The sequence below is a fragment of the Prinia subflava genome, chromosome 1, assembly GCF_021018805.1.
Source record: "Prinia subflava isolate CZ2003 ecotype Zambia chromosome 1, Cam_Psub_1.2, whole genome shotgun sequence".
Classification (NCBI taxonomy): Eukaryota; Metazoa; Chordata; class Aves; order Passeriformes; family Cisticolidae; genus Prinia; species Prinia subflava.
The window spans coordinates 12,314,571-12,335,708 of NC_086247.1; the positions used below are offsets into that span (position 1 = coordinate 12,314,571).

The following is a 21,138-nucleotide window of genomic DNA, read 5'->3' on the forward strand; positions in this document are numbered from 1 at the left end:
GCCTAGAGATACCATTGCATGTTTCCATTCATTCCTGCTCCCACTCACTTTTGTAGCACTGCTGAGCACTTCAGTTTCTGTTGTGCATCCTCTTGAGAGGACAGAAAGGGTTTTTCCCTGGATGTGTTTTGCTACGTTTTGACAGAGGACATACAAAATGTAATACCAGAAACAGGAAATACTGGGCATGTAAAAGCAATGCATCTTGTCAATACCAACATAAATGTTTTCACTGTAAATATAAGTCCTGTTGCTTAGTTTATGCTTATTTCACACTGACACAAGGTTTCTTTGAATGTTGGGATCTTTTGCAGTGCAGCATTGCAGAAGCAGAGGTTGAAATACCCCGGTTGCCATTGGCACTTCTGCCCTGGCTTTGCTGCAGATTTACCAGGCAGGTTCACATGGATGATGCTGAACACATTCATGTGAGTAGCACCCTTGTGTTTTTGTCAGGGTTTTTTTAGACCCTATTGATCAAATAGGGACTCTGCCAGACTTAGGTTTGTCCTTAGGTTTCCTTTTAGATAGAAGAATCAGCAATTTTAGAGCAGTGGGTGTGTGTGAGCTGCCAAAAGCCCCTTTCCAAAGGGACTCTTACAGCTGAATGTGCTCAGTATATACCTCTGTTCACCACTTTGCCCTTATTTTTGGGATTTTAAGAAAGGTGTTGTGAAGGACAATAGAGCCTCTGCAAGATTTCTAGGGGTGTTCTTGAAACTGTGATCCTGTCAGTGATCCATCAGCTAGTTTGTTCCTGCTTTTTGCATGTGTGAGGGACACCCCACCAGCAACAGCAGCAGCCATCTGCTGTTGAAAGTATTTGCAGTAGTTCAAAGTATTTGCTGGTAGTTCAGCCCTGAGAACCAGTCAGAATGCACAGGAATTTTCCCCAAATAAGAACTGCTGAATGGAGATCATTGAGGTATCATGTGATCCAAAAACTTTAAATTTCTTCCCCTTTGTGTCACCCTTCCCACAAAATGTTTGATTCTGTGATATTTGAGACATCATGCATTAATTATTTTGTCCTGTTCATATTTCATTTATGTGATCACCAGTGGGATCTTCTTACCTGACGTGTGGATAACTGAATATTCCAGATACACCAAATCTGGAAAATTAAGATTTTGTGGAGTGTTTACCAGAGTGTCATTAGTTTTTTGTGATGTGTTTTGATTTCATGAACCACAGTTGTGATACTTCTTTCTGCATAAGTGCATAAATCTGTATATATTGGTAGCTACCTGGCAGGTTGAACAGTGTTTTTAATGACAAGGTTTTAAAGACATGTATAAACAGAATTTTTAAACATGTTTGTTTTTCCTTCTACAGTTGCCTCATGGCAGTGTTTGCATTGGCTTTACTGATTCTGATCATATACTCTGTGTAAGGTAGGACCAGCAAAATACTCCTGTGAGCAGGCAGCTGGGGAATGGCCCCACAGAGTTACTGCACATAGGAGCAGTACGTTAGTAAAAGACATCCTTTTAAAGTACCAAAGTTTGCAGGTTGTGGGACATGTGAACAATGACAAAGAAACTGCTTGAAAACTGTGGGGTCAGATATCAGACTGGAGTCTAAGAATTTCCAGTCTGCTGATCCAGTCTTTGAATCTGTTTTGCTTCACTGTTGCTGGAAGCAGATGTAGGGGGCATGTTTACACTATCAGATAACAGTCTCTGCCTAGTTTACACCTGGTCTCCTGCCTAAATGTTAGTGCATTCCTGAGCTTCCTTTTCCGGTCAACCAGCCTTCTTCAAAACAAAATGTAGATTTGCTTCTGGGGAGTTTCTACTGGTTTCTCCTATTTTCAACAGATCTGCAGGTCACACCTGGGCTCCCTTTGTGTGGCAAACCTCCAGCACTCCCCACAGGATTTGTACCCAAATCTGCTCCTCTGAGCTCTCATGGGGGTACTCTCACATTACTGTCCCACTCTACTTCAGACACTTTGAGATGATTTCTTCTCCCATGCCATTGTGACTTGGTGTCCAAAGGAGATGCTCAGCCAGATGCAGTGAAATGTGGACACTGTCAATATTGGCTTGATAGGCAAAGATGGCTCTCAGGGATGGGGAGTATAGAGAAGTGCAGACACAGCCTGTTACCTGTGTCCACAGGTGTTATTGGGGGTTATTTCAATCTTATTCAGATTCACATCTGAGCAATGATGTCCTAAACATCATCCATCTTGAAAAATATAGCCCAAAAGATCCCCAACATTTCTTGAGGGTGAGCAGTGTGGATCATCTGGACTGAGAATTGGCAGTGAATTTCAAATTTCTGTGGCAGCACTCTGCTGCCTACATAAGTAACTAGATAGAAGCTGGAGGGGAGGCTGTTACTTAGACTCTGGATTAAAATCAGACAGATACCGTGTCTAAAGCTTTTCCTCTTAATGCTGTCTCTCTTTGTAAGCTTTTCCTCTCTGTTTTCTGAGGACACCCTCCGTTCTTACCCTGACCCTCCTGTCAGCACTGCTCTGCTCATCCATGTGCTGCTCTGATTGCTGGCAGCAAAGTGAGGCTCAGTGGAAGGGTAGTCTTGTGCTGCCTGTGTGGTCAGTACTTGGGATCATCCTTCTGGTGCTGTTTGTTTTCCCTGGAAGCACACTCCTCTCCACTGTGTGTTGAGCTGGAGGGGTGAAGGAAGGGAATATGGAAACAGCAAATCACCCTAGCAAATAGCAGACCCCCACTCAGCTGACAGAGAGATTGTGAACTATTGAGGATTCTAACTTTCCTCATTGTTAATTGCCATATTAGTGCTGCTCCTATTTTAGTTTGGTCAACAATGCAGAGTTTGTGATTTAACTATCCCAAAGACTGGTTAGACATTCAGATATTGCCGTTGTTCATTTGTTCACTGATTGCTTTATCACACACACAACACAAAGTACAGACATACAGAGATGGCAAAACATTGTGTGTTTGCATGTACATATGTAGATAGACACATCTATGGACATATCTGTATCTATGTGCATATATATTTAAGCATATAAAGGGAGGAAAACAAGAAAGAGAAATAAAATGACAGTAAATATTTCTTGCTTTTATTCTGCACTATTAATGTTTTCACTTCTTGTTCCATGACTTGAGACTTTGATACAACTTGGGCTGTATCTTTTGGCAACATTTTTCCCAGTGTAGGCCAGGCTGAAAAAATACAGTAAAAGATAATTCTGCCTAACAGGAAGCAATAATTCACACTGATGTGAAGTTAAAGAAATTTCAGCCAGACTTGCTTCTACAAAATCTTACTGTCTACTTTATTCCTGGCAATCAAAGAGATTTGGCTAGCAAGCAACAATATCTTGTTAAATGTTTAGTGCTTTGCTTCTGAAAGCAAAAAATGTGAATTTCTGGTAGGTAAAAAGACAGATGAAGAGCTATATCTGAAGAACTTTAAAGCAGTTTTGCTGACAGAAGGATGTGTTGTAAGATTCTGTGCAATGATTTTTCAGGGGATTTCCTTAATCTTCTTCTACACTTAATCACATAAGAACTCTCTTCAACGTATTTAGAATAAGAGGAAACCTGTATAATTAAGATTGTGAAGTCAAAAACTGAGTAAAAGACATAATTTATGTTGCTGTCACTAATGAAGTTCTGTTCTGTTGAAGTGGACAATTTTTTTTTTTTTTACTTTTGGCAAGCTTTTCATCTAGGAAAGACTCAACTTTGTGGAGGCTGGAAGGCTTGAGAGTTCACCCAAGCTGAGCAATTCTATGTCTGAAGCAACATCTGAAGAAAAAATCAACACAGTTTGTTGAAGCATTTGGAAATGGAAAGGCTTGTTGGGTCAGGTGGGGTTCAAAGGAGGCACCACTTCCTAAATCAGACACAGAAATTATGGTTTCCTCTTCTGTTTCCTCATTCTGGTGTTCTGGTGTGTAGGAAAGCCACAGTCCAAAATGCTGTTAGGGCCCAGGAATGAGGAACCAAAACCTCAAACTATTGTTTTATGTCCTTGCTTGCTGTACTATTGTATCTTTTCTACTTTCACACTTTGCAGCTACAGCTAACTCCAAGTTCTCTCCTCTTTCTGTTTCTGAGGCCTACTTTCACAGCTTCTGAAAGTCTTCTTACTTTTACTATTTCCCACATATCAGCCTTATTAAAATCACAACCTGGCTATGACATCATTGTAGCATGGATATGGGAGCATTATGAATATATCCCAGGAAGCCTGGAGTGCAACACATTGGGATCACTTTGTAATTTTTGTATTTTATATTAATTTCATATTGTTGTAAATAAACAGCATGTAACATAAAGTGATAAAACCCTGTTCAAATTGTGCTAGTGACCTATAAATGCATTTGCTTGTACGTATATTCACTTGTAAGTGTTCAGATCATGAATCAGTCTGTATTTTACAGCTGACAGTGTGGGTTCTGATAACTGAAAATTTCCACCTAGATAACTGAGTATGCTTTATGGTATTATATATGTTATGGAATTTTATTAACAAGTATTACTTGTTTTGGAGTTCTGATCTTGGGATCATGCTACTTTAAAAAGTACAGAGAAATCAATGTCCATCACAGCAAGGTTCTGGTCTGTTGTCTAATGTCAAAAAAATCCATAAAATCACTTTGAAGCCCCCACTGGGTGATGTATCCGAGCAGATGCAAGATTCAAGGAAATTTAGTATTTTCCTGCAAGAGTTTCAGAGCTGCAGATGAGAGTCAGCTGTATCATGGTAAACTGAAACAAACTTCAGTTTTTGTAATTCATGGATTTAAAACCAGGACTTCCTGTGGGCTTCACTTCAGCCAAGAATTTCCAGAGAGTCGAAGTCTGTAGCCATGTCCTGCCTGCTGTAATGGGTTTCTATCTGCTTCCAGCTCTTTCTCCTCTGCTTTGGTAAGGTGTGGAAAATGTAGAATGAGGCTAAGTGCATATAAGGCTCTGTGCTGCTGTCATCATCAATAATTTTTGACTCCTATGGTTATGGTAAATAATGTCAGGAACTAGTTCTACACTTATGCAGATGCCTGAAATGAGGGACAACACACCTTGCTCTATCAGTCTGCATATAGCAAACATGAAACATCACTATCATGCAATGCAAAATAATTTTGTTCTGGAAGAAGCATTCATTATAATGTATATATATATTTACACACTTCTGTAGCTGATATGTGTATATATAAAAGAGTGGATATATGTACATATATGTATATATACATGCATGGATATATAGATATGAATGCATATGTTTATAAGTCTAAATACATTTATATATTATGTGCATATATAAATGTCTTTGTGTATGTGTATGTATATATTTATCACATATCAGGGAAATTACTGCAGACTTCTTGGTTGCATCTGTCTCCCCTTTAGTCCTCTCAGCCTGTGTGTTTTATCCTGGTGTTCCAATTTTATGGCCCATCAGAAATCTTCCTTGCTGTTTACTTTGTCAAAACTCACCGTTTAATTGCTGTCAGAGGCTGCTGCTTGCAGGGACTCACTTGGAAACTCTCTAATCCTGAGTGTGAGTTCAGAAAGTGAACTCTAATGAACCCTTTCCTCCTCAATTAACCCACCATGGAAAGAAGTCTGGTTCTGGCTGCTTTGTCTGCAATTCTGCAGTCACAGACAGGAATGAAGGCTGAAAGATGTGCGTGGTATTAGCACAACTGCAGTGCTTGGGAAAGCTCTCTTCTGGGGTAGGCAAATGCTCAGGATGTCTGTGAAGGTTATCTCTCCTCTGCAGAAAGGCAATTCCTTATTTCGAATAATCTATCTCCTTTGATGGGGCATTGAATGCCTCTAAGCTTCTACTGTTCGTTTTGAGTGCCCTGCTTCCAAAAGAAGGGAGAAAGTCTCAGAGAATGGTTTTTGGTAAGAAGTACAGCTATTAGTTGTTGAATGAGTATGGATTTAGCACTAATGGGAATTTGGAGTCTAGGCAAATATCAGAAGTAAATAAATATTAGGACCTTCTGAAATGCAACGAATGTATTTATTTTGTTAAATTCTGTCTATTCTCAGCACTACAAAAAATATCAAGAAACAGAGAAGCATGGAATCAGAGACTGGTTTGGGTTGGAACGAACCTCAAAAATCACCTAGTTCCAGCCCCTGGCCCACCATGGGCAGGGATACCCTCCACTAGATGAGGTTGCTCACAGCCCCATCTAGCCTTGTCTTGAGAATTTCCAGGAATCAGGCATCCAGAACCCCCCTGGACATCTGTTCCAGTTCCTCACCACCCTCACAGTAAAGAATACCTTCCTAATATTATAGACTCATAGAATGGCCTGGGTTAGAAGGGACCTTAAAATCATCGAGTTCCAACTCCCCTCCTGTGGGCTAACCTAAATCTATATCTACCCTGTTTCTGTTTGAAGCCGTTTCCCCTTGTCCTGTCACTACATGCCAGTTTAAAAAGTCCCTCTCCATCTTTTTTTTAGCCCTCCTTCATGTAAGGTGCTATAAGGTCTCCCCAGAGCCTTCTCCTACCCAGGCTGAACAGCCCCAGCACTCTCAGCCTGTCCTCACAGGGGACGGGCTCTAAGTCCCTGAAAATCTTTGCAGCCTTCTGGATCTGCTCCAACATGTCCACGTCTTTCTTATACTGAGGACCACAGACCTGGAGGCAGCACTCCAGTAGAGTCTCACAAGAGCAGGATAGAGGGAGAAAGCCACCTCCCTTGCCCTGCTGGCCATGCTGCTTTTGCTGCAGCCTGGAACAGGCTTGGCTCTCTGGGCTGCACAAGAGCACAGTGCTGGGTACCCCCACGAGCTTCTCCACAGGGCTGTTCTCAACTCACTCACCACCCACCCTACCAATAGCAGACAGTATTGCCCTGACACAGATGAAGATCCTCTTTCATAGAAAGGGAAGGAGACTATTGGAAGGATTTAGCAGTCGGTTGGTAATATTTTTTAACTGTCTAAAGATGTGGACAGAGATGTAAGGTATCTTGAGATCTTTCCCAGTTTTACTCTTTTCCTTAGTGTCAGGATCAGCCAAAACTATATCACTTTTGACAGATATTATCCTCTCTTGATGAATGATCTCAGTTGCAGAGTCTATAGCTTCCCCAGGCAGCTTATTCCAGTACTAACTTTGCCAAGAGAATTTTTTTTTAATATTTAGTCTTAGTTTTCCACCTTTTGTTTTTTATCTCTGACCACACCAGATGAAGAACAGTTGGCTTTCTGCTTGTTTTATATAGTCTTTTATTTGTGTCAGCAAGCCTTCTGTTGCCCGGAGAAAACATAATCTTCTTTTAAAACATGAAGTTTCAATGGTGCAGGACAGCACTTGTAACACTCTGTTGGTCTATGAGAAGCTCTTCAGACTGTCATGAACTCATCTGCTCCTCAGCATGGCTTCACAGGCCAGGTGGGGATCACTTACAGCTGAGGAGCCGCCCGTTGCTCATAGATCACCTTTTGGAAACCATCAATATAGATTACTTTTCAGTGAGAACTCCTGGGTGGGACAGCTTATGATGTGTTACTGATGATATTTGATGTACATACTGCTTACCATGTGCCATGTAGTGGAGACAGTTACATTTCTGTGGTTTGCAAATTTTTTTTTTCCTTCACTGCAGGTACATGGGAGGCTAACCACAACAGGACAGGATGGGGCACTTTGAGATTTGTGTGGATAGTTAATCTTCAAAAACAAGTTTTGCAGTTAAAAGGATCTATATGGAATTGGTTTAGATGGACCCTTACAGTAGGAACATTTGAATCTTGTCTTTAAACAGCAGAGGCTAAACACTACCTGTGTCAAGAGATCATCCTAAAGCCTTAAATTTGGTAAATTACCTATCATAGGTCTGAAATAAGAAAATATTTACAGATAATAGCCTAACTGAGAAGGTATTTAAATGAGTTTGAACATATACTTTTGCCTTGCTCTGAACATGGATGTTCTGTTCGAGTGGTCTAGATCCATTTCTGAAGAATATCTCTATTACCATCATATTATTCTCAGAGCCTCACTTGGATGTTTTATTTTCAAGGAGTAAGATGTTAGGTTAAATTATGTTGTGTCTCAGTGTTCCAAATATCAACATATTTGGGGTTAACACATGGACAAAAAGCTAAACTCTCAGCACCCCTGAGCTCTTGATAACCCACTGTGACAGGACAGACACTGACCCTCTTTGCTTTGGCTCTGCACACAGATCTTTGATCCAACACTAGGTCTACAGGGGACCTTGCATTCATCAGTCATTTATTAATTTATTCATCCATCAACTAACTTTGTGACAATTATTCCTGAACAGGGACTCTTTCAGATATTGAAAGGTTTTTGAAATTCCCCAGAATTCTTAAGACTGCAAGACTGTGGCTTCTGCTCTTTTAACAATCACCCGACATGTTCCAGGCTTACTGTATAGGGAGTCATTTTTGTAAGAGAAATGTGATTTTAATGTGTTTTAACTCAAGCTAGACGAATACTGGCTGAGATATATTGAAAAACAGCATTACATAAGATCAAATGAAGTGGGAATAAAAATTCTTCTGTTTTTTAATGCTTGAATGACTTCTGAAATAATTGAAAACTGTGACTTGTTAGAAGGTAAGGGCCATGTGCCATAGTGACTCTTGATCACTTGAATTTAACAGTCAGATTGCAAATCCTTCCTCTTTCCACATTAAATTTTATTAGGAGTATTAGAGTTAATAGTGCTTAATGCTTAATGTTTTGCCCCTCATGACATGGATCACTTCCAAATCCAGTTTGACTGTGAAAAGTGCAGTGTCATAGAAATGGTCGAGGATACAGGTCAATCAGGCTAAATGCTGTTAAATGATAAATATTTAACCAGGAAAAAGCCTGGTGACTCTGAATGGTGTACCTGGAATCACCACAGAATCAGCTAGGAAGAATCTACTAAAGAACACAGAAATACAAAGTTTGAATCTATTCAGAACACATCTATATAGTGCTCTAACTATATACAGAAATTTATCTATTAGGTCAACATGAACAGTTTTTTTTCTTTTTTGACAGAAATATTTTCTGTCTGTAGTTAAATCTATCATTTTAAGAGTTATCCAGGGGATTTCCAAGGTAGTACTAGTGCTATGAGAATGGAAATATGCTTACTTTGAGGCCTTTTAGTGGTGTGGAAATTTGATGATATATTTCTGCAAATATAAGTCTACATTTACAGTCACCTGCTCTAGGTGAGCTTGTTTCAGCATGGAGGTTGCACTTGCGACCTTCATGTGTCCCTGCCAACCCCAGATTCTGTGTGATTCTGGTATCACTTACAGCTAATCAAGGGCCTTGTGTTATTTGCTCTGGCTGGGACTTATGTTAGGGCTCATCCTGTCCAATATATTCAATAAGGACCTGAGAAGTGACAAGATGCTGATGAAGGCATCTACAAAGAGTTACAGAAGGACCTCATGGTGCTAAATTACTGATTGATGAAATGACAGATGAAATTCCATGAAATGTAAAGTGATGCACAAGAGAAAAACAATCTTGTATTTATGCATCAAGTGATGAACTTTGAGCTGCTATTGCCATGCAAAAATGAGATGCTGGAGTTATTACAACCAATTTTACATACTCTTAGCAGTAGTCAAACAAGTAAATCAAGACTAAGGATTATTTTCCATTGATAAAGAAAAAAGCAGACATTGTTATGCCTCTGCACAAATCCATGCTGTGCTCTCATCTTGAATACACAATATAATTTCTTATTCCTTCACGTTATTTCACTAGATAAATAGGGATAGTAAAAGAAATAAAAAAATGAAAGGGTACAAAAAGTGAAATGTGAAGAATGGTAATATGAAATGACCTCCCATGAGATAATCAACAGAAGGTATCAAATGAAAATTGTAGAAGCCTAATCCAAAATAAAAATTCTGTTCAAAAATTATGGAAGTATCCCCAAAACATGCAGATAATGGCACTTGCAGATATGTTTTAATGTTGAGCACAGGGGTGGTACTGTGTTGATGGATGGACTTGATCTTAAAGGTCTTTTTTGACTTTAGTGATTTTATGATTGATAAAAAAAATAAAGTGTGTATGTCTCTAAATAATGTGATGCTAAGGCTGTGCTGCAGAACACCGTAAGTAGAAAAAAATATATGGGTTCAAAAGGTGAGTGAACAAATTCATGGGAGAAAAACCCAAAGCACAGTCAGAACAGAGATGCTGCCTTTGACTCAGGAAGTTCATGAGCCATAAATAATTGAAGTCTGGTGAATATTTTGGGGCAATATCATTATATCCTTACACTGTCTTTTTAGTGTGTGCTAGACATCCAATACTGGCAACTGATAGAGACACATGCTGGAGCTTCATGTCTTAGCTTGGCTGTTCAAAAGTCTTTATAATTTATCACGACCTGTAAGATGACAGTGGGGATGAGAGGCCAGGAATATTTGATAACAGCTGTGCCAGCATCTGGGCTTCATCCATGTGTCATTCAGTACCTGCCTCACCTGTAATACTGATCTAAAGGTGTGTGGATATTCATATGAGTCAGGTAAAGAGAATAAAGTGTTTTCAGCATACTCCTTCACCCCTTGTATGCAGGCTTGTTTCAGCCTTGCATACCTCTTTCCCAATCCTTTTAACTAGCTTATTATATTTTGTCACCTTCTACTCTTTTCACAGTGATAATAATGACAACCAAGCCCTGCACAGTCCCACAGGAAAAGTGTTTTTCATGTGAATTCCCATTTCTGTTCAGAAAGATCCCTCAGGACCTTCATAGCCTGTGGAGACCCTGCAACCCCTTCACTCAATACCCAGGGTCTGGCCTTGGCTGGACTTTAAATTTCCACCCAGCCTGAAAGAACTTCCCAATGGTGCTCTGTACATGATGGTTTGCCCTGGTCTCCCCGCCTCCTAATGCCCCTGTCCCTTTGGTTTCTCCTTTCCTGTGTCTCCATTGGTGGTGGGATCCCAGTGACCAGTCCTGTTCTCCCTGTGGGTCACTGACCTTACCTCCCCCTTGTACCACACCCCCGTCTCAAGGTCATTGGCCTGAAGCTCACACTTAAACCTGAGCCTGGCACATGTTCAGCCTTTTTGGCTCTGGATTTCCCTTTGGCTGGTGGAAATAAACCTGCTGGCACTGATCTCTGGTGCAAGGGCCTTCTTGCCTGTCCTTGCTGAGCTAGCGCTGTGGCATGTGTGGATGTGTGAGCTTGACTCATCTGCCTCAACTTCCCCAAGAGGCTTTTCCACAGGAGATGCTTCTTGGGGTTTAAGCTTCAGCTCCACTCCTAGAGAGCACGGCACAATAACAGCCAAGTGAAGACCTTAACATCTGTCTATTGAGACTTGGGATTTGAAACCAGGTCTGCCATATCTCAGGCAAATATAGAAAAATGGGCTGAAATCTATCTTCTATTAGGAGCTGCTCTTTTGTGTAACCCTACAGCCAGTGATTACCCTACTCATGTAAATGGATCTTTCTGTCATCCTCTGGACAGTGATGTTGTTAAAGCTGATTCATCCACGTGAAAGGTTATGTGATATTTTTGTGTTGATTCTTTTGTTTAATCCATATTTATATTGTTCCATATCCTACTCCTGCAAAAGACTGTGCTTTTCCAGTCCTTCTTTTCATACAGCTTATTCATTTAGGACTATATTTTACTATCAGGTCCTCAAGAAAGGATTTTAACAAGGCTTTATCATAGGGCCCTTATTTTAGTTCCAATTCTTGTTGTCTGTGATAACCAGCCAAAAGCATGATTGAATCACACTGTGAAGGCATTTATCCTTTTGTATTTATGACTTTATTCTTTCCTTTTCCACTTACACCTCATTGTTAGATGTGATCTCTCACTGTGCTATATATAAGCTTGAATTTAAAACTCTTTGAAGTAGGGACTGCCTACAAAATTTCCCTCTTTAGAGACACAAAGGAGCAGTCCTGGGAACAAATAAACAAGACTTTTTAAAGTGTAAGTCACAGTAAGTTGCTCCCTTGAAATGGAAAAGAGAGGAATGTTGCCCTTTATTGGCAATGCTCCTACAGGTAAAGTCATAATGAGTAGAAAGAAGGCTTCAATATCCAGAGCAGTGATTTTACCTGTTCAACAGAAACAATTCACTTAACATGTAAATTGCCTTTTTAAACCAGGAATTCCTTGTCCCAGTGTGGCTGCTTTTTCTATCATGTCTCCTTATCCTGCTGCCTAACAGCAGTTAATGGAGCTGCAAATTGTTATCAGCTTGATATTGCCATAGAGCCAGCTTACACAAATAACTGATAAGCACTGTAACACGTTTCAGTGGATAAAAATTCATTGTACAGCATTGTTTCCTTTTACTTTAATGTGTTCCAGACCACTTGGAGAGCTAACTTAATGAATCCCATTTTGCAGAGGGCAGCTACATGAGGGACTGACAGGCTGAGATGATGGTGCCTGCATATTGAAGACTCAGGTGAGATCCTTTGACATCTGGCATGTCTGTGCTGGCTTATAATGAAGTGAAAACAGACACTGGAGGGATGATGGTTTTGACAGGGATGAGGCATTTAAGACTTCTATGTTTTGACAGGCTCCTGTGCATGTTGTGGTGAGCAACAGCATTACAGAAAATGTTTCTGCAGCATCTGCAGGGGCTGCCAATCTTCTGTTTGGACCATTATTTGTATGTCTGACCCTGCATCAGCACAGTCACATAGCAACATAGCATCCACTATATTATTTTATGTGGCAAAGTATTGTATCGTATGAAGAGAGTTTTCTTCACATCCCCTAGGTTGGATAGAAGGTTATTTCTGTTTTACTGGTGGGGAGCTGAGATGGAAGCATCTTAATTGGATCCAGGCACCTGAAAATCAGTCTTCAAAGCTTAGCACTTTTTCCAGCCTATGTATGGAAATTCACAGGCTTTTCTCCATGATAATGTAGATATTTACTTGGATAGGGTCTGTGAGTGCTCCTGTTTTAAGGTCTCTACAAGGATCTTACTCTCCTTGTGTTAACTCCTCCTTTGACCCAGACCCTAAACCTGTGCCCCTACAAAACCTGATAAAACCCCACGACCTGGCCCCTCCTCCCTCTCTTTGCCTTCTTCTCCCTCCCCAGTCCTGGGGGAAATAAATATGGATCTTTGAGCTTAACAAAACAGAGGCTTGTCCCATCTGTTTCTCTGCTGGCAGCACCTCCCTGGACACGATGGTCACTGCTGCCACTTGATGCTACAAGGATCCCTTGTCCTCTGGCTGTGCTTCCCTCCCTGTTGATTAGAGCTGAAGTCACTGGGGGTGAACATGGGGACACTTAACAGATATCGTTACTTCCTGAAGGCATTTAGCTATCCAAAGATGCAGACCAGGTGCTTAGGAAGGGCTTGAAAGTGTCTTCTGCAAGTCCAGCTTCCAGGAAAATGAGTGTTCTAGGAAGGCCCAGAGAGCTGTAGCCTCCTCTGCTCTGGGATGAGTCCAGGTTGCCCATTCTCTGTCCCCCATTGAAATGGCCTGAGTGACTATGGAAGACATCCCTGCTCTGCTGGATCCTGTGCCCATTTTTCTTAACTTCCTCAAATGGTCTCTGAGGAAAAAGGGTGAGGGATGTTTCTTATACGAAAGGAAGCAAATCCACAAGATTTTTCTCCAAATGTGGGAAGACATTTTTGAGATTGAGGCAGACAGTGTTAAATTATGTAGGAAGCAAATCTAAAATTTGTGGTAATCTCGAGCAGGTTTTAGGGTTTCTGAAAAGAACCAAACGTTCTGATAACTTGGAGCTTTTGAAAGCAGCCTGGACAAATTGCTGTATAAATAAAAATTGGGAAAATGGCCAGCATTGGCAGAGAAAAGAAGTGCTGTTTCCAACATGTGACTCTAGGATTAATCCTTTTCTGCCAATTCAAATCTTTTTGTAGTTTTAATTGCCTTCTATTGCTAACTTTTTGTTCATGCGTAATGTGTATGATGGCTCAAGTGCTAAACAGTATCAACATTTCACTTCAGATGTGGCAGTTCTCCTGGGGAAGCACTGCTACTCCCGTAGAGCTGTGGGGAAAAATTCTGAAGATAAGAAAGAAATTTGGCACATGACTTACACAGGCTTTCCTCCATGGCAGGGTTTCTACCTGACCTTTTTGCCTTTGAAACTATTCCTTCACTGTTCCTGAAATTAGTCTGTAAATAGCTAAAATAGATATGCATGGTTCTACTGTTAGAATAATACTATTAGTTTATTTTCTCCTTTAGGAACTGTACAGAACATCAGATTCTGATGCCATTCCTGGGCTGTAGGCTCTTCCTTGGACCACCCTTCACTTTTTATTTCAACAGCACCTAGCACTAAAAGGACTCACTTTCCCTTTAGCCCTCAAACCATATAAATACATGTGAGCAGTAATAACTGCCCACCACTGCACTTCAAAGTGGACCACAGAGATCAACAGAGGTCAGATCCTCTTTAACTCCATGAGAACAGCAGCACTACCCTTGAAAATTAGTCATGGTGGAAAGTGATAGATATTTATTCCTGAAAACCAACTGTCTGTTTCCAGAGTAGAAATCAACTCATACTTTGTAAGAGAAATTTTCTAAACTTAGATTAAAAGTGTCAGCCTCTCTACTCATGAAAGTGTGCATTCATTCCTAAGGTACACAGTGGCCATATGAAAATTTTCCTACTATTAAGTTGGTATTTAATTTACCTCTCTCTTGCAAGTCACTTGAAATTAACATTCAGTAAATTGTTTCTAGGGGAGATGTGGTAGGGACAAACTGAGTATCTAAGTAAACCCTGCTTGTCCCTTGCCTGAGTAAATTTGGACTATTAAAAAATACAGTGTCCTGTGATGGTGGATGTGTAATAAAGTAATAAATAGTATCTAAGATTTTAAATATCTCACCCATTTGTTCTTTATGGAATATCAATATGCTATTCATTTGCTGAGATTTGACTCAACTGTTTATTTAATAACCCTTGACATATGTGTCCTAGAGATGGAAGTACCCAGGACCAAAAGGGAGACAGACAGGAGAGACCTCACCACATTTTATGAGTGCTGGCAGTAGGGAAGAATCCCAGATTATTTATGTGCTGCTTGGTCCATATGATAAAATTATAATGTCATAGAAAGTTAGTGCTAGAAAGTTCATAGCTGCTCAAGACCTGTTTAAGAGTGTGGGTGTTTAGTCAGTGGAGTTGGTGAAGTTGTTTTTTTAAAAGAATGAGCTGTATCACCAGGTGAAGGAGCTACAGGAAGTGAATAGAAAATTCAAGAAAATGAGCAAGAGAGTGATAGGTTGTTCTCAGACACTCTACAGTATGAAGAGTGTCAAATTTTCATTGTACTGGAGGGCCAGGTGGACCTGGAATCCTGTCAAGTAGCTGGCCAAGGGTCTGTTGAACAGAGGGTTGGAAGCTGGTCACCACCTCTAGCAGGAAAAAACCAGGCTGACCAGTGACAGGCAGTGGGACCTATCTACTATAGATCACCTAGCCACGACAAGGACACTGAGGAATTATTTGAGGACCTGAAGGACACCTCCAAATCAACTGCCCATGTTCTTATGGGAGACTTCAACCTGCCAGATGTTAACTGCTGATGTGCCACCATACTGCTGGTCCAAACAGGGACAGAAGATTCCTAAAACACCTGATGAATTCTTCATGATACAGGTAATAAGAGTGGCAGCTAGGAAAGCTGGGCTCCTTGATTTCTTGCTTGTTAACAGAGAGGGTCTAGTGAATAAAAGGAGATTGGTGGCCATCTTCGCCATGGTGACCACACAGCAATTGAGTTTAAAATTTTGGCTGGCAGGAGGAAAAGCGCCAACAAAATTTCCATCCTCTACATGAGGAAAGCAGCCTTCAGGCTGTTCAGGAAACTAGTGAGTAAGGTCCCCTGGGAAAATACTTTTGAAGGTGCTGAGGTCCATCAGTGCTGGTCACTTTTTTAAGCAACGCCACCTAAAGGCCCAGGAACAGGCAATTCCTAAATGTTGGAAGTCAAGCAGATGAGACAGAAGACCAGCTTGGTTGAACAGGAAATAAGACAAAATTCTTATTAACTTTGAAAATAAGACAAAAAGGAATGTGTATGCCCAGAAGAAGTAAGGTTAGGTGACTTGAGAGGAACACAGAGATGCTGCTGGTATTGGTACAAAAGAAAATGAACTTAGTACGGTTTCATTATCTCTTCTCCCTTCTTTTGAGAACAATTTCCTTGACTGAATTGTTCTTCCCACATCTGCTCTCTCCCCCACATTCACTGGCTTTGGGAAAGATCTATGGGAAGAAATGTTCTTCTTTCATGTATTGGGAAAATCTATTCTTGCTGTCCCACTTATACATACAGGTTGTGTGAAAGCACAAAACAGATATTAGGTTTTCCAGTGGTCTAAAGTAGAGTAACTAGAAGTGCAGCTGCGCTTGAATTAATTCATGGTGTATTTCACAGTGACTGCAATTAAATTTGAATGAAGCAGTTCATAAATCACTGGTCTTTACTTTTTTAGATCATAAGGATTAGACAAGTTAATCTGTTGTAAATTCTTCCAGAATTAGGCATGGGACATGGCCAAATATGCACCACCTGTAACAAACTGGATCAGTGTCATGGTTTTTGCAAAATGATTCGTAATGTAAGGTGACTAACAGGCACAACTCAGCCACAGTATCCAGCAAGCACAACTTGAACAGGAAATCTTGCAGTTCAGAGGTGAAGATGACAGCATTTTGTTTGGAGACTATTTTGAATGTTAATGATCTTCCATTTTATCTCTTTCAGACTGGGACAGGAGCAGGGAGGAGTTCACTCTTTATTAGAAATTCTACTACGCAGAGTAAGCCATGACCTTAAAGTGTGCAACTCCCCACTGTACCCTGCTGCTGACATCTGAGACTGTGTCAAAGCTGCACCTTAATCTTTGCAGCTGGCACCTAATTCATCTCATCTGGTGTGTACCATGCTTACACATATCAGGAATTGACTTTTTGTTGTCTTTTCAGAAACACCAGGGCTGCGAATCCGTATCTGAATCCAGCATGTTGACATTTAACATACTTGACACTATGACATGCTCAATGATCTATTCAAAATTTGCTCAGACTTAAAAGACTGTTATTTTCCAGGCCTCTGAGCATATCCACTTGTTAAACATGCTTTATTTGTGCATGCGTTGACATAAATGAAAAAGTGCATATGTAGGATCAATCCGTCTGCTCCTGGAGTAGCTGTTGAGCTAGTTATATAATAGAAGTTACTCTCTATGCCCTCTTGAAGGAGAGAAGTGATTTCTGTTCACTCTAAATCAGAAGTCATTTATGGGATTTATATATTTCCAGAACTGGTGCCTCAATGTCCCTTATAATGCTAGATTACCTAACTGAAATAATTAGGAAGCATGTTTATGTATGTAGAAATCAATATGGAAAGTTAATACTGGTACTATTAGAATCAAACAAATACTATTACAGACCTTGATCTTATCAGCATTCTTTTAGCATTTTCTTGTCTTTGACTTGCCAAGATGACTAGCAGATGTGAAAGGTACCACTCTGAGCCAGCGTAGAAAATATTTCCTTGAACTGATAACACAGATATTTATTCACATATTTGTGTACAACTAATTTGTGTAGTACCATTGTAACCCACAGAACATAGGAGGCATCATATTTCATTGGCAAAATGTCAATTAATTTGCCACCACCATCACCCTGAATGTCTCACATGCGTTGTAACCCTCTCATGGTTAGAAGGATCCCATCTTAAAAGTACCTCGTTGAATATCCTCATCATCCACTCTACCCACACCAGTCTAACCAAGTAAGTTACTGTCCTATCCTTTCTGTCTCAGTAAGAAATTGTTACACAAATTTTCTGCCCTCCATTTTTTTTCTCTATTTCAGTCATACTTCTCTCTCTTTACTGCAGTTTGCTGCAGAGATTAATGTAGTAAAGTAGTTTTCATAATCTTTGTGGAAACAAAGAAATCAGAGATGAAAAAGCTCTGTTAGGTTAATTTATCTAACTCTCTCTCTTATTTTGTGACAGGTAATTTATTCTCTACCACATTGTCTAGTCTTGCTGTAAACGACTTTCACCAATTTACGTAGGAAACTGCTCCTCATTGCTGGCTTGCAGATATTTGTAGAATTTCTGCAAACTCACCCTGGTGTGGACAGTCTCATCCATGGACTCAGACTTCCTTTCCAAAAGACAGATTATACAATTCTCCCACTAGACTGTTTAGATAACCCCTGCTATACCCCCCGAGCTCACCTAGGGCATTGAACTGCTTTGCTAAAAATTTGTTCTTCCCTTCTGTCATACAAACTTGTAATTCATCTGCAGGCTCACACATTAAGAATTTCTCATCTGGAAGATGGGACTCTCCCAACTACCCAAGTTAACTGAGGGTTCTGTTCTTTGACTGTTCATGGTCACACATGTTAGGAGTTTTGGCAGCAGGGCCATGTCTGGGAGGACCATGTTCCTCTCTTTTCAAAGTGAACATTCTCACCACAGATCCACATGGTGTGAAACCTTCCACTTCCTTTTCCTGGATCTTCTGAATGTTTCACTTGTCCCAAAAGTGATGCTGCCTTGGTGAGAACACTGCCTCGTGGTTGACAGATATCTGAATTCAGTAAGCACAGCCAGGCTCCACAAGCTGAATACATGAGCTGCATGTGTATGTATGTATGTACGTATGTATCTGTCTGTCTATCTATCTATCCACACATGTATAGAGATTTAGGACTTTAAATAAAATGTTTTGTATGAATCAAAATCAGACTGAAAAAGGATTGGTCTGGAACAGCAAATAAATTTCTGAGGTTCTCCTTTGTATCCCACTGATGTAAATTCTGTTAAAATGTAAGCTGTGGTAAGTTCCAGTCTTCTACTTCTCCCAGTACACCCTGTGGAATTCTAAATTGTGATCATACAGTTAAGGAGACAATCTAGAAACATGTTTAGTCCATTAACTATGTCCTTTCCAGCTACTCCTGTGAGGCTCTTACAGAGAGCATTGCCAAGCAAGTTTATATTGAAACAAAAAGTCAGTCAGCCACATAACTCCTTGCTTATGTTGTATAACATCTCATATGTCATACAATCATAGAATTATTAAGGTTGGAAAAGACTTTTAAGATCCTCAAATCCAACCATCCAGGCAGCATCACCACCATGTTAAACCATCGTATTACAAAATCTTTTAAGTAGGAGCAGATTTGTCTGAAGTTTGCGTTAGTAAAATGTAAGAAGTTACATGGTTGGTGTAGTGGCCACAGCCATACATGGCTCTGCCATATGTATGCTACACATGCATTATGAAGGTTCCTTTTCTGGTATGCTTTTGAAAGAGCTTATCTAAAGTCTCTGTCTGTCTGTGGGCTTGCATCCAAGCAGGCTGAGCACTGATCTGCTTTGGGTGGAAGTAGCCACTCACAAAGGAGACCTCTAGTCCCTGAAGTCTAACTCCACGTTATGGAATTCTTGCAGGTGGGTACTTGAAAGTCAGCCATAGTGGTGTTAGAGCCATTACACCCAAGTGTCCCTTCAGTCTGGCCTTCAGTGTTATGTGATGTGACTGAGGAAATGTGAGGCAGAACCAGCATCACCAGGTTCTGCTGTACAGCATTACAAACTGCTGATGAAACCATCGGAGTATCTTTCTTCTTTACACCAGAACTTTGTGAAGTAGATAAAGTGCCTGACCACGTACTCATTACCTTGGTACCAATTCCACATTCAGTCTGAAACAAAGACAACCTCTTTTGTGTTTTGATATACAGCGAATGGGAATGGAGAAACTGAGCATTGAATTGTAACACCTGCTTGACACCTTGTTTCCCTAATACCTGGAACTAGAATGGTTAAGTTAAAAACAAATCATGTTTATAGTGAACAGAGTGGAATTCACATTCCAGCTCACAGCAATCCCTTTTGGTATTATGAACTTTTTACATGAAATGAAAATAATTTTCATCCAACAGAGGCTAAAGCAACAATAAATTTGTTTGGTATTTTATTTACTTTAGGAGTTTTCCAGAGCTCTATCTCTAAGTCTGTTTTTTTCTAGTGAAGAGTTTGGATTACTTGCCATTATCATAATTTTAGATTGGAGTCAAGGATAAAATGATGGACACCTTATTCAACCACTTCCTTCAAAAATGATGCCTGTATCTGTGGTGAGTATAACAAAATGTGTGTGTGTAATTACAAAATGTATAATATGTTTTCATCCACCTATTGCTTTGGCTATGTGTTATAAACTTTGTCAGGCTATTCACAGAAAAGAAATCCTACCACTGACATATTGAAATTGTAGTGTTTTACCCTTCTTTAACAGGGGTGGATTAAATGGAAAGACCAGTGTCTCACCATCCTGCCACAGATGTACCAAATCTTTCTTTAGATAAAAAAAGATGGATGTTGAGAGGTACAGCACAAAAGGAATCAATTATTGTTTTTTTCCCCTAATTTACTCTTTTATATGCTGAGTAGAAAACAGAAAACTTGACATTGACTGTGAGTAGTTGACTGCAAAATTAAATTACGCAGAATTTTATTATATATAGAGGCAAAGGGTTACACTGAGAAAATGGATCAGATTAAAACAAACATTACAGTTTTTGAAACATTCCTAGGGTGAAAAAATAATGTTGATTTTTGTGCATCCAACCTGATATGTCCTCAAAATGACCTGATTTTGAGTTGGTATCAAATTGTGCAGTTATTGTGGAAACTATTAAGAACTTCAGCATTATATGATGGGTGTGTTAAGATCTCCATCTGATCCAGCAGAAACCTTGCCTCTTTAAAAATTTATGCTCTCATCTCAAGGGATTTTATGTCAAGGAAAACTTTAATTATGGAATGAATGAATTATTTTATCTTAATATAGCTTTAATTTTCACGGTTTGCCATCTTCTGGGCCTTTGATATTTTCTGCAGCAAGCATTCAGAAGTAGCACAAAAGCTTGAATATACAAACACATCTCCCAGCTTTGTGTCCTTCCCTGATTCTCATTCTTGTAGTTGAAAATCAGCCTGAAAGGAAAGACAAAACGGGTCTTGTGCAAAGAACAAGGACTCCTGAGTAACTGAGCTGGTTGTTGAGTCCATTCCTAAACTCAGACACCTTCCATGGCTTGTGCAGGAGGATTTTCAAAGTCCAAATTAAGGTACACT

At 40.0% G+C, this 21,138-nt stretch overlaps 1 long non-coding RNA gene across 1 annotated transcript; it reads left to right on the plus strand.

The window, feature by feature from the left end:
* Positions 1-315: 315 nt before the first annotated feature.
* LOC134561284 (uncharacterized) lies at positions 316-20,672 on the plus strand. The gene is made up of 3 exons (XR_010082902.1): positions 316-428; positions 12,312-12,411; positions 20,027-20,672. It is a non-coding gene; the product is annotated as an uncharacterized LOC134561284 (long non-coding RNA).
* The last annotated feature ends 466 nt before the right edge of the window (positions 20,673-21,138 follow it).